This window comes from Cervus canadensis, chromosome 29 (genome assembly GCF_019320065.1).
Source record: "Cervus canadensis isolate Bull #8, Minnesota chromosome 29, ASM1932006v1, whole genome shotgun sequence".
In the NCBI taxonomy this organism is placed as follows: Eukaryota; Metazoa; Chordata; class Mammalia; order Artiodactyla; family Cervidae; genus Cervus; species Cervus canadensis.
The window spans coordinates 38,835,634-38,846,807 of NC_057414.1; the positions used below are offsets into that span (position 1 = coordinate 38,835,634).

General features: G+C 55.9%; 1 protein-coding gene across 3 annotated transcripts in view; it reads right to left on the minus strand.

Moving 5' to 3' along the window:
- The window catches only part of CHRM1 (cholinergic receptor muscarinic 1), a 29,600-nt gene extending 26,921 nt beyond the window's left edge, over window positions 1-2,679 (minus strand). Inside the window, exons 1-3 of one of the 3 annotated variants that reach the window (XM_043452632.1) lie at window positions 2,633-2,656; window positions 2,055-2,166; window positions 1,523-1,615 (exon numbers count right to left, since the gene is read on the minus strand). The gene's annotated coding sequence lies outside the window, so the exon portion shown is untranslated. Of the gene's footprint in view, window positions 1-1,522; window positions 1,616-2,054 lie in introns of all 3 variants that reach the window. The other 2 variants (XM_043452633.1, XM_043452631.1) reach the window with 2 other exon arrangements.
- Between the last annotated feature and the right edge of the window lie 8,495 nt (window positions 2,680-11,174).

The window sequence follows — 11,174 nt, forward strand, 5'->3', positions numbered from 1 at the left end:
TCCTGTCAGAGGTGGTGCTCCCCACCCCGGGGTTAATTTTTCTCTGAAGGTAGCTCTTGACCCATTAAAGGTTTACAAAGCTTCCACCGCTGACATCTGGCTTTGGAAAGGAGGGTGTAAACTGATACACTTTATCACCTTTCCAGGCTCAACAGCCACTCCAGGGGCGTGCTGACTACCCCTGGGAAGGGCAGCAGCCATCAGTTAACCGCTCATAAATGCACCGCTGAGCCGGAAGAGGAGCGTCAGCCTTAGAACCAGTGCCAAATACTCTCACTGTTGATGGACCTTAACCAGTTGCCCAACTTTAGCCGGATCATGTCAGAGCCTGGCAGTTAGCAGGCTGGGCCCCAGAGCCCACTCTGCCAGGTGGCATCAGAAGTGCCTGGCCCTCATCCTCATCTCTGCATGCCCTCTGTTTTCACTCTTGGCACTCCCCTCCCCATTTCCTTTCTTCTCTCTCCCTCCCTCCCCCATCTTTCTAGGCATCACCATGGCATCACAGCAGAACAGAAACCCAGCGAGATATTCACCCACCTCTCCCCGCCCGCCCAGGAGCCCCAGCTCCTGCTCATGGAGCTCGCTGCTTCCCCCACCCCATCATCCTGCTCAGGGAGGTGGGAGTTCAAGGCTGTACTGAGGGTGAGGAGAATGGGGTCCAAGCCCCAGCCAGATCCCTAAATATCCCTTCTGTGACCATGAGCATGTCCCTGCTCCTTCCTCAGCCTCAGTCTCTTCATCCGTACAATGGGGAGGTTCCTTTCTAGTCTGACATGCCTTCTGTCTACCCTCTTCTTGATCCTCTGGACTCCTCTTTGCACTTGGGGATCTGGTTCTCAGCCCTCCAGCACCCAGCCGAGGAGCCCAGAGTCACATCTTCTGTGGCCCCATTTCATTGTTTCCTCCCCTGCCTTCTATATCGCAGTGGCGATCACAGCTTGCCCAGTGGCTGAGGTCAGGGGGCAGAGAACTAACTCTCATCTGACAGCTCAGTGAGCAGCTGATTACCCAGGGGCAGGAGACTGTCCGGCTGCAGGAGACAGTCTGACTCCTTCCTGCCGTTTGGGCTGGAGGCCCTGGGTCAGCCTGGGCGGTGCTGCAGGTACGTTTTCTGGGAAGCAGTGACTCTCTCTCCACTGGCGCTGATAACCCCCCAAGCAGCACCTGTCGGAGTGACCCGATGAAAGCTGCCCACAACCTCCCCAGCTGCCAGCTCAGAAGCTGGCACTCGGCAAGAATCAGAGCGCCTGGCCTCCAGCCTGTCCCCACATTGTGAAGTCTGGGGGTCCTGGGGTGGGTACCTGGCATGGGTGCTCGTTCGTATCTATGCATTACCTGGATATAGGGCTGTGATCTGCCCTGCGAGAGCCCAAGGTACTATGGACATAGGGAGGGCCCTCTGGGCTCCTGCACACATCGGGACCATGTTCCCTGGCCGGCGTGGCTGTCCATGCGCCCGTGTCCCCCAGGAGCCCTGGAGCTCTTGGCCTGGTCTCCTGCTGGCGTCTGGCCCGGCACCCACCTTGGCATCCCGCTTGTCCATCTGGCCAGCAGCCTGGTTCAGTCCATCTTGGAGGGGATGAAGGTGGATGGGGATGGTGGGAGTCAGGGTTCCCTGAGGGAGGAGAGGAGGAGGTTCTGAGACTGGCACCCCAGTCAGGGGGGGGGCGGTCAACCTCCCACAAGATTCTGGTGGCAAGGGCTACCTCTTGGCCCCCTGCCCTCCCTACTTTGTCCCTGGGGCTTGGGGGCTCTGGCTGCTGCATGGCAAGCTGATCCCTTCTGGGCTCCGGGTCCAGAGTCCTAAGGGCGCCCCAGCTCCTTTTCCAGCTGAACCCCAGAAAAACATTAGATGTATCCACCAGAAGCCAAGAGATGGGGTACTTGGAGCAGCGTTTCAGAGCCTCGGCCTCTAGACCCTTCCCTGGCCCCCTCCTCTCTCTGGGGTCCCTCTTCATTTCCTTCTAGTCCTGGTCCCTGCCTTGCATGAGGACCCTGATTCTACTGCCCCCACCTCGGTGGAGCCCCTCCCAAGCCCTCCCAAACATACTCACCATGGGGCTGGAGAGGGGTCTGAAGGGTCCTCAGCCCCGCTGTCTCTCCGGGGGGCCGACGGCGTCTCCAGGGACCCAAACACCTGGCTCCCGGGGGGAGCTGCGCCCTGTGCTGGCAGCCGGAGAGGCACAGCCAGTGATTGGCATGTCCCACCCCCTGGCACGCCAGCCTGGGGGGGGGAGGGAGGAAGAGAAAGAGGGAGGGAGGAAAGAGAGGAAAGGAAGGGAGGGGGAGCTAGAGGGAAGCCTCGGGCAGCGTCCGGGGTTACAGTGGGCCCTGGAGCGTGGCCTTCTTCTCCACTAGGGCACCCAATTCCAGCCCCTACAGGTAGGGTGCAGGACAGGAGGGAGATGAGCCCAGAAAGGCTAAAAGTCCAGAACGGGAGAGAAGGCGGATACAGGGAGACAAACACCCACACCCAAAGCACACAGACTCGGCTGCACACACACACACACACACACACACACACACACACACACACACACACACGAGCTCACACACACACACTCTCACAAAGACACACTGTTTCCCCGGCTCCTTCCCCCACCCAACCTTAGAGCCCCCAGCCCGCGTGTACCAAGCCCCGGCACACACAGCCCGGTCGGTCGGTGTTCACATGCCTGTTACCCCAGCACACACGCCCTGCCCCCTTGCACATGCCCACGCGCCCACCCACCCAGCCCCACACCCTGCTCTTTCTCCCTGCTGGGAAAGAGCTGGATTCCTTCTGTTTGGAAATGACACATTGGGCCTCACGTGAGAGGCTCCAACTTGGAACAGACCCAGAGGGCTGGCGCGCGCGCGCCCCAGGCTGAGGGCTGAGCGGACGCCGAGCCCGCGTGCTGGTTTTCTGTCCCCGCTGCACAGCCGGGTGTGAGGGCACATGGGTGTCTGGTTCGCGGGGATGAGTGTGTGTGTGTGGGGGGGGGAACGTATGCCTGCTCCATGTGCTGCTGAGTGCCTGCACATGTGTGCCCCTGAGTGCTCATGTCACCGTGCAGCCGGTGGAAACGCAGGTGTCGCCCCATGGGTCTGAAGCCAGGACGTGTGTCTGTGTTCGGTGTGTGTCTGAGTGTTGCCCAACTGTGGAACTTGCTAATTCTGACAAGTGAGGCAGCTTCTACCTCTCTGCCTGTGCCACCCCCAGCTTCCACCTGGAAGACAGACAGACAGGCAGACAGACAGCTCTCCTCCCAGCCTGTCAAACTGTCTCCCCTGACTCCCACTTGGGGCTCACAGGTGTGCACCTGGCAGGTGACAGTCTGCCCTTCCTACCCCTACCCTCCTTGAGCCCCACTGCTTGGCCGGCACTGCCTGCCCCCAGGCTGGTTTGGATTTCTGTGTTGAGTTTCCTCAGAACCCCTGGGGACCTTTGCCATAGAGATCTGGGTCGTGCCCAGCCCTCACCTGGTCCTAGAGACCTCCTGGAGAGCTGGCCACGGAGCAGAGGTGGGGAGGCTATTGCTGGGTCCTTTGCTTCCCTGAGCTGTGCTGAAGCCCTGGGGTGTAAAGCAGGAAGGACCAGGATCATCTGTTATTTGCAGGATGTAGATGAGAAAATCAAAGAGCAGAGGTGGGTTTAAAATGTGCTTGGCACGTGTTTGCACTCAGGTCCCTCAGCTCTGAGCCGGAAACTCTGGAGGGGCCGGGGAGGGGTGTTGGGAACTGCCCCACCATTGGCCCCTTGCCTTTCCCGGCATCCAGCACCCACCTCAATCCTGATGTCTAAGGGTAACCTGGGCTTCCTCAGGCTGGAGTGCCGGTTGCCAATGGAGTCAGGTGGAGCGGAAACTCGAGTCCCTGGGGTGCGGCCAGCCACCATCGTGCCCCTGGTGGGTGGGCACACGTGGCAGTAACATGTGGGGGCATCTCTGCTTCTCAAAGCCAGCTGCGGCTAGAGCAAGCACCCAGGCCACCTCCTCTCTTAAGTCCAGGAGACCCTGTCGCTTGGAGAGGAATCTGAGCAACCCCCTCCCATTCCAGGGTCAGCCAGCCGGGCAGGGGAGGGTCAGAACTCGACCAGTCCCTGCCCGTGGGCGCGGATACCTGCTGCCCCCTGCTGGTCCGCGCTCGATTTGCTGCGGCGGCTTGTGCGCGCGGTGGGGCTGCATGTACTTGTGCGCATACACGTGGCTGAGTGTGGGGGTGTTAGGCCTCCACGCTCAACATCCATTTCCGAGTCTGAATCAGGCTCTCTCCTTGCCCCCTCCCCCCAAGCTCCTTGGTCTCCCTTTTCTCTTCTCCCACCGCCTCTGCACACGTCCCTTTAGAAATAAAAACACTTATTTTGTAGGCGGGAGAGGAGGGTGACCAGCTTTCCCTTGCCTCCTCCTGGGTGCCCCTCTCTGTCCCAAGAGGTTTGTTTGCTCTTTAAGTCCGTGCAGCCGCGGAGGCAGGGGGGTGACGCCCCCGCCCCCTCGCCCCAGCCCACCCCCGATTGTATGTTCTCGGCCCCAGACTTGGCCGAGTCCCCTTACCAGATGGGGAAACTGAGGCAGGAAGGGAGGAAAGGAGGTAGGGCCGGGAGAAGCTCTCCCACCCGGCTCTCTCACCGCCCCCGCACCCGCGCCGGATTTAGCCGCAGGGAGGCTGGGAACATTGTCTTTATTTTAAGCCACCGAGTGCGGCACGAACGCGGCTGCTCGCGACAAAGGGCTCGGCGAGGCAGCGGCAGGCGGCGCACGTGGGGGTCCAGCCCCGCCCCCGCGCGACCCTCAGCCGCAGTCGGACGGCCGGGCTTGACCTCGGCCACTTCCCTTTTCTGGCCTTTCGGGCGGGATCCTTGTTGGCACAGGCTCCTGGCGGTTGCTATTTTGGTCGCCGGGCCGAGGATTCACTCACTCCCTTTAGGCCACCGAGGGAACAGCGGGTCGGCCCGTAGGGCCGGGTTCCTCTCTCAGCCTCCTCTCCTGGAGGAAGAGAGAAGATGCCTTGGGTGGGAACTAGCTCTCCGGCTTCCCAGTGGAGGCGCCCTGAGCAAGTTAGGGCCCCCTCTAGTCTGTTTCATTATCAGTCAGGGCACCTAGAAATACTTCCCTGACAGCGCTGTTTGGTCGCCAGTTGCAGGTTAAACTTGGCATTGGCGTTTGTTACAAGTGAAAGCCATCATCATTGTTATTTATAACTCGTATTGAGCACTTACTACGTGTCCGGCCCTTTAAGGACTCTTAATTAACTAGTTTTGTTTCTCATTGCAACTCCCAGGGGGAACTTCTATTATTATTCCCATTTTACAGATGAGTAGAGGTATAAGCAGCTCGCGTGCCAGGGGGTTTCACTTAGGATGCGGTCAGCGTGCCTGGGGCGGTCCGGGGACTGGGGTCGGAGGGAGAGTGAAGGCTTTCAGGGATGTCAGAAACCGGTGACAGCATTTGTAAAAATTCGAGGATCTTGGCTGAAAGCCGCGCGCGGGTGCGGGGAGGAAGTGAGCGTCGCGCTCCCGCTCTGCGCTCGCAGCCCCTCAGCTTAACCTTCACCCTTGGCTTGAAGCCACTTTAGAAGCTCAGACCGAGATAAACTTGCCACTTCTCAGTGCTGCTTCCTGTTCTGGGAGAAGGTGGCGGAGTGGGCGATCCTCCTGGCCCCCACCAGACCTAGGGTTGGTCTTCAGTACCCTCTGGAAAGGACCTGGGTTGGTGATCTCACCCGTGGTGGGAAGGGGCCTCCATTCCCAGAGGGGAGGCAGCCGGTCGTTCTGGGGGTACCCTTCCTTGATACGTTCCCCCCCACCTCACCCCCCACTGCTTTAGGCCCTCAGCCTTGTTACCCCCTCCCTCTCACCTTCCGGGCGGAGAGACTAATTCCCAGATTTAAAAGGAGAAACTAAAATCAGGGAGGGGCTGCGGATGGAGGAGGCCTAGAAAGGCGCCCCTCCCGATCCCCCGCAGTCCCTGCAGCCCGGGGGACCGGAGGAAAGCGACTTCTACAAAGGCATCATCTTGGACAGGATATCGGGCTTTTCCGAGTCTAGTTGCTAAGATAAGGCCTCTTAGGAACAATCTCCCCTTCGCCTACTGGGAGCTTCACCTCCCCCAGCACGGCTCTGTTCTGGGAGCCTCGGGGCAGGCGAGGGCCCGCAAGAGCCCCGCGCCGCCGGCCCCGAAGCCTCAAAGTCAGCTTCCAAAGAAAGGATGGATTCTGGCGGCCCGGAGAGCGGCGCCTCGCGCGGCCTGAACCTGCAGGGGCGCTGCCTAGTCCTTACAGCGGGTGGGGGCGAGTTAACCGGGCGCCCGGGGTCGGGCGGTGGTTGTTGGGAACCGAGGCAACGCATCATGGACGAATCTCTGGATCCTGGTGGGACTGGGGAGCGGGGAAAAGCTGCGTTCCCTCAGGGCGCGCGTTAGCGTTCCCTTGTCCCGCGTGTAAGGACCTGAGTCCAGGTCACTTGCTGCCGCCTAGGAGCTGGACGCCCTGCGGCCGTGCGGCCCGGACGGAGGAAAGGCGCGCTTTCCGCGACGGAGGCCCGTGCTTCTCGCGCAAATCTCCGTGGCCAACAGCAGTTCGAAAAATCAGATTAACAGCGTCGACTTTGCTACGCTTGGTCAGTGGACACCCGGCCCCATGTTTTCACGCCACACGGTATAGGGGCCCTGGCCCGGGGAGAGAAGTCAGGTCGAGCTCTGGGCGGAAACGTAGGGCGGGATCCCGGCCCTGAGGTTTTGATGTCCAAGGTTTCCCCCAAACTCTCTGTAACTGAGTCCGTGCGCCCTGGGAGTGACCTGGTGAGGCAGGACGGATTTCGGGGTTCCCAGCTCCCGACCCAGCTAAGTTTGCTTCCTTTCCTGGTAACACCCTTCCCTCCGACTCCGACTCCCGAGGGCATGTATCCCGTCTTCGAACTGCCCACCGAGGTGGAGACTGAAGTTCGAAGCCCACGAAGGCCAGGAAAGGGACGGAGCCAGGCGAGTGGAGCCTAAGCCGGGTCCCTCTCCCACCCACCTCTCGGCGAGACCCTCGCCTCTCACAGGCGCAGCAAGTCCATCGGTGGCAGCGGGCTGCCCTTCACTCTCCGAGCCTGCGCCCGAATCCTTGAGCTTGCTGCCCGGGCGGCTCCAGTGGCACCCACCGCTCCCTGCAGCTCCCGCCGCGCCGTCTAGCGGCCAGCGCTGCTTTTTGCCTGGGACAGGGGCGCCGAGAGGCCGGGGTGCCCGGGGCTGGTGTCCAGAGCGTATTTTCCTTCGCAGGGAGAGAAATGATAGTACATATTCCTACTTCATAGACTATGGTGAAGGCTTTTCGTTGGCATGGGTGAGTAAAGGATGGTGCAGATATAGCTCCAGGAAGAAATAGGAACTGGGTACCTTGCTTGCAGCGCTTGCTGCTGGCTACTGTGTTTGTAAACACTTCATTTGTTGTTGTTCAGTCGTTCAGTCGTGTCCAGACTCTTTGCGACCCCATGGACTGCAGCACGCTAGGCTTCCCTGTCATTCACCAACTCCCAGAGCTTTCTCAAACTCATGTCCATTGAGTCTGTGATGCCATCCAGTCATCTTATCCTCTGTCATCCCCTTCTCCTGCTGCCTTCAATCATTTCCAGCGTCAGGGTCTTTTCCAATGAGCTGGCTCTTCCCATCAGGTGGCCAAAGTGTTGGAGCTTCAGCTTAAGCATCAGTCCTTCCAATGTATATTCAGAATTGATTTCCTTTAGGATTGACAACTTTGATCTTGCAGTTCAAGGGACTCTCAAGAGTCTTCTCCAAACGGCACTTTGAAAGTATCAATTCTTTGGCGTTCAGCCTTCTTTATGGTCCAACACTCACATCCATACATGACTACTGGAAAAACCATAGGTTTGACTCTACGGACCTTTGTTGGTAAAGCAATGTCTCTGCTTTTTAATATGCTTTCTAGGTTTGTCATAGCTTTTCTTCCAAGGAGCAAGTGCCTTTTAATTTCATGGCTGCAGTCACCAACCACAGTGATTTTGGAGCCCCCCCGAATAAAGTCTGTCACTGTTTCCATTGTTTCCTCATCTATTTGCCATGAAGTGATGGGACCAGATGCCATGATCTTCGGTTTCTGAATGTTGAGTTTAAGTTAACTTTTGGACTTTCCTCTTTCACTTTCACCAAGAGGCTCTTTAGTTCTTCACTTTCTGCCATAAAGGTGGTGTCATCTGCATATCTGGGGTTATTGATATTTCTCCCAGCAATCTTGATTCCAGCTTGTGCTTCATCCGGCCCAGCATTTCGAATGATGTGCTCTGCAGATAAGTTAAATGAGCAGGATGACAGTATACAGCCTTGACATATTCCTTCCCGATTTGGAACCAGTCTGTTGTTCCATGTCTGGCTCTAACTGCTGCTTCTTGACCTGCATACAGATTCTCTCGGGAGGCAGGTCAGGTGGTCTGGTATTCCCATCTCTTTAAGAATTTTCCACAGTTTGTTGTGATCCACACAGTCAAAGGCTTTGGCATAGTCAATAAAGCAGAAGTAGATGTTTTTCTGAAACTCTCTTGTTTTTTCGATGATCCCAATGGATGTTGGCAATTTGATCTCTGGTTCCTCTGCCTTTTCTAAATCCAGCTTGAACATCTGGAAGCTCTCGATTCATGTATTGTTGAAGCCTAGCTTGAAGGATTTTGAGCATGACTTCGCTAGCATGTGAAATAAGTACAGTTGTGCAGTAGTTTGAACATTTTTTGGCATTGCCCTTCTTTGGGATTGTAATGAAAACTGACCTTTTCCAGTCCTGTGGCCACTGCTGAGTTTTCCAAATTTGCTGGCATATTGAGTGTAGCACTTTAACAGCATCATCTTTTAGGATTTGAAATAGCTCAGCTGGAATTCCATCACCTCCACTAGCTTTGTTCATAGTGATGCTTCCTAAGGCCTGCTTGACTTTGAACTCCAGGATGTCTGGCTGTGGGTGAGTGATCACACCATAGTGGTTATCCAAATCATTAAGATATTTTTTGTATATTTCTTCTGTGTATTCTAGGGGCTTTCTGGATAACCCAGTTGGTAAAGAATCTGCCTGCAATGCAGGAGACCCCAGTTCGATTCCTGGGTCAGGAAGATCCCCTGGAGAAAGGATAGGCTACTCACTCTAGTATTCTTGGGCTTCCCTTGTGGCTCAGTTGGTAGATAATCTGCCCACAATACGGGAGACCTGGGTTCGATCCCTGGGTTGGGAAGATCCCCTGGAGAAGGGAAAGGCTACCACTCCAGTATTATGGCCTGGAGAATTCCATGGTCTACAGTCCATGGAGTCACAAAGAGTCGGACACGACTGAGTGACTTTTATTTTTTCTGTGTATTTTTGCCATCTCTTCTTAATATCTTCTGCTTCTGTTAGGTCCATACCATTTCTGTCCTTTATTGTGTCCATCTTTGCATGAAATGTTCCCTTGGTATCTCTGGTTTTCTTGAAGCGATCTCTCGTCTTTCCCATTCTATTGTTTTCCTCTATCTCTTTGTATTGATCACTGAAGAAGGCTTTCTTGTGTCTCCTTGCTGTCTCTTGGAACTCTGCATTCAGATGGATATATCTTTCCTTTTCTCTTTTGCCTTTTGCTTCTCTTCTTTTCTCAGCTATTTGAAAGACCTCCTCAGACAAACATTTTGCCTTATTGCATTTTTTTTTCTTGGGCATGTCTTTGATCACTGCCTCCTGTACAATGTTATGAACCTCCGTCCACATTTCTTCAGGCATGCTATCAGATCTAATCCGTTGAATCTCTTTGTCACTTCCACTGTATAACCAAGCATAAGGGATTTGCTACCGGCTACTGCATTCATAAACACGTTAGTGCACTTTCTCATTTAACCCTCCTAACAGCTCCTTGATACAGGCGCAATTATGATCTCCCTTTACATACAGAAAACTGTGGCCCAGAGAGGTTAGGTTAACTCATTATGCCCTCTTGATTCTTCCACAGTCTGTAGGTTTTGCACACACCTTGTTGAGAACTCTAGGTGATTTCAAAGACACAGGGTATCATGGGAACTGCTAAGCCAGTGTTTCTCCCAGTCATTCATTCTGTTGTTCCATTTATTTAGCAAACAAATAGGCCCAGCTGTGTGCAGGCACTGTTCTCAGTATTTTACGTGTTTTCACTAATTTAATTTTTATAGCAACCTGAAGAAGTGGGTAGAATTATTATCCCCACTTTATAGATGAGAAAACTGAGGCACTGAGAGGTCCAGTCATCTGTTCAAGGTCACATGGCTAGTAGGTGCCAGAGCTTCCCAATCATTGCTTTTGCCCCATCCTGAAGATCCCCCAAATGTCAGTGTTGGTGTATCCACATCTTTCCTCCTCATCCGTTTCCCTGGGCTGTGGAGCAATCAGCTTTTCTTCCAGGGTCTAACACAACCCTGGCCCCGTGGCCCCCCTTCCCTGCCCCCTTGGCGCCACCTGCCAGGCCCAGCACTGAAGGAGGCCTGACCAGGGCAGGGATTGATGACTTTGAGTGGACCTCGGAGGCCGCCTGTTTACTCCGCTGGCCGGCACACTCTGTGATTAACCATGCACAATTGAGTTAGGACCTGTAGCCCCAGGGCTGAGGCCAGCGAGGGAGGAGGGCCTGCCTGCTCGAGCTGCCTCTCCCTCTCCCTGGGGCACTTCAGGGGTTGGCTTGGAGCTGGAGCCCCTTGGAGAAAGGGGTGTGCCCCGCCAGCAGCGGCAGGGAGCACGCAGTCCTCAGAGGTGGGGACCACACTTCCCCACCCTGCTTCCTCTTCCCATAGAGGACCAGAGGCTCAGAAAGGGAGCAGTTGGGTGTGTATCAGAGAAAGGAAGTCCTTTTCCGAAAGGAAACTTCTAACAGAAAACGGCAGCCGTTCCGGAAAGGAGGAAGGAAGCCAGGCTGGGTCTGGGTCTGGCTTTTGGACGGTGGGTCTCAAGCTGTCACTTCTGGGGTGAATATTTATCTCTGTGTTTTCCTCCCAGGCATGTGAATCTTTCCACTGAGCATATGCCCCGCCTGCTCTAGCTTTCCTGCCACCAACAGCCAGTGGGGTGGCTCTGTAAGCCACCCGGGGTGGAGAAAGACAGGGATAAAAGCCCACCTCCAGCTTAGCCCTCCTCCTCTGCCCAACATCCAGGGATAGGTGCTGTGTGCTGTGCCTAACTACGCTGTGTCCGACTCTTGGCGACCCCCTGGGCTGCAGCCC